Raw genomic sequence first — 2,662 nt, forward strand, 5'->3', positions numbered from 1 at the left:
GTTTGTTTGTTTTGAAAATGGTTTGCTACCCGCAGGTAGGCTTAAAATGCAGATTTTGCCACCCTCGGGTGGGCTTAAAAAAGATGGTTTTGCCACTATCTAGTGGGCTTAAAACTCACAGTTGATGATTTGTTCCAATCCAAATAACACAACCTTCACCCACAGGCATTCAGGCAATTATATCACATAAGCAAATAGCCTCATGGTAAGCATGCTATCATGGCAATCACTCACACGCATGCAAGGATGCTAAAGCATAAAACTCACCGAGTACTCCAAGCCAAAACAGAAACCACTTTAGAAATCATGTATGATCCTAAGTATACGGAAATGCCTAATGCAACACATGCAAAAATGCAAACTATAGCAGGCTCGGCTATTCTAAACATGGCATATGGAATGCTACAGCTAACATGTATTCAACTTGGAATTGAAATACAAATGCAGTTAGTATGATGCGCCGAGCCCGGTGCATGCAATACAGATGAATGAAATGCAAACATGCTGTCATACTGTATGCTAATTGAAATATGCCCTAATCTAACCATCATAAGCGGATAAATAAAAGGGAGAAAGACGTGGGGTTGGAAGACATACAACACACACACGCACACTTATTACAGTTGTGCCCTCGCGCAAAGGGTCCGAATAAATATACAGTCCCGAATAAAAGAATATTACAGTCCAAATATTACAGTCCAAATAATATACAAATTCCTAATTAATTAATAAATTAACTAAGAAAATAAATAAAATTGGCATGCAAGCCAGGGACTGCCTTGCTTCTGATGAATGTTGTATGTTTGGGCTGCTTCGCGCGGAAATCCACCGGGATGCCCCAATTAGCCTCTGTTTAGCAGTTATTCTTGGAAAGCGTGCCAATCTCTGAAAAGTTGCTGATTCTTCATTTTGCTGCAACAGAGAGCAGGAAAGGGGCATAGCAATGTATTTTCACAAATATATGCATGCCTCGATCCTCGTGCCACCAATCACGCATATCGAGACATGATGGCCGAGGAGTCGAGTTATGCAACTCAATATAGGATGAATGCACATGAAAACACAACAAAAACCTAACTCCATCATGGATAATCCGGAGTGTCGGTGACTGGGGAATTGAGACACGTTCCGTCACTCAGAGTATGGAACGTACCTCGTTTCCCGTGCCCGGGCTAACTCCTATCCCGGACACGATGCAATATGTATGACATGCATGAAATGCAACTAAGATACAATCCTAACATACACAATGTCATGGAATGGCATACACGCTATACGAGGTAATACACAACCGAGCATACACAATGCTATGGATGAAATGGCATACGCAATGTAATAATGGACTTACACCAACATGAGAGAGCCTCAGCCACACTCACATAGGAGGCCATCAGGTGAAAACAAGATGACTCGAAATGCGTGCACGCGTGCACGCAAACCGAGGACCGACCCTCAGGCACTGAAATGCCACTCTAATGAGACATGGAAAAGACATGGGATATGATATGTAAATATGCAAAAAAAAGTAGCAAAATGAGGGGCAAAACAGCCCCGAAACAAGGCGAAATGACACCCGATGCATGAAACTTCTCCCGAAATGCAAAACTAGGTACACGAAATGGCTTACAGCTATACAAAAAATGCATAATTGGCACATGTAATGAAAATACAGAAGCAAGGCAGCCCCAAAACAAGCATTTTCACAGTTCAAAGCATGGCCAAACAGCAAACAGAAACAGGGAAAAACCAGCATGCAAAAATGGCCCTAAATGCGAGACAAAGAAGCAACTCACAGCTGCTGTCTCCAAACAGATTAGGGCCCTTCAACAAAGTTGAAGAGGGGCCCAAAATATGATCTTTTACAGTTCTGAAAATATCCCAAAAACAAACACAGACATAGATAAACTCTCATGCAAGAAATGGGCCAAAAGATGGCCAAAGAAGCAAGTGAAGGATGCTGGCCTTAAACACAAACGGACCCTTCAACAACATTGAAGAGGGGCCAAAAATAATACACTTTACAGTTGATGGCCGGACCCAAAACAGTATGAAAACAAGCCAAAAATATCATGCAAAATATGGCCAAAAAAAGAGATATAACACAAAGTATATAAATTATGCCTCAAACAGTGAAATACCCTTAATGAAACATGAATAGGAGGCTAAAATAAGACTTTTCCAGTTCTGAAAATCGCCCAAAAATAGAAGCACAATAGGCTAATAAATCATGCAAGAATGGGGATTAAAAGAGAGATATAACACAAAGTATAGGAAGGGTGCCTCAAACAGTGAAGGACCCTCAATGAAACATGAAGAGGATGCCAAAATAAGACTTTTTTCAGTTCTGAAAATCGTCCAAAAATGGAAACACAATAGGCTAATAGATCATGCAAAAATGGGGACCAAAAAGGGGTATAATGACAAGTGGTACATGAAGGTCCCAAACAGTGATGAGCCCTTCTTCAATGTTGAAGAGGGGATCAAAATAAGCCTACTTACAGTTTACATCATGCTCCAAAACAGATCACATATAGGGTAAAAATATCATGCAAGAAAATGGCATTCAAGAAGGATATTGAAGCAAGTGCAATGTGGGGGGCTCAAACAGTGTTGAGCCCTTAAGAAAAAGTGAAAAAGAGCTCAAAAGAAGGCCACTTTCAGT

Source organism: Camellia sinensis, chromosome 14 (genome assembly GCF_055761805.1).
Source record: "Camellia sinensis isolate YWXY chromosome 14, ASM5576180v1, whole genome shotgun sequence".
Taxonomy (NCBI): domain Eukaryota; kingdom Viridiplantae; phylum Streptophyta; class Magnoliopsida; order Ericales; family Theaceae; genus Camellia; species Camellia sinensis.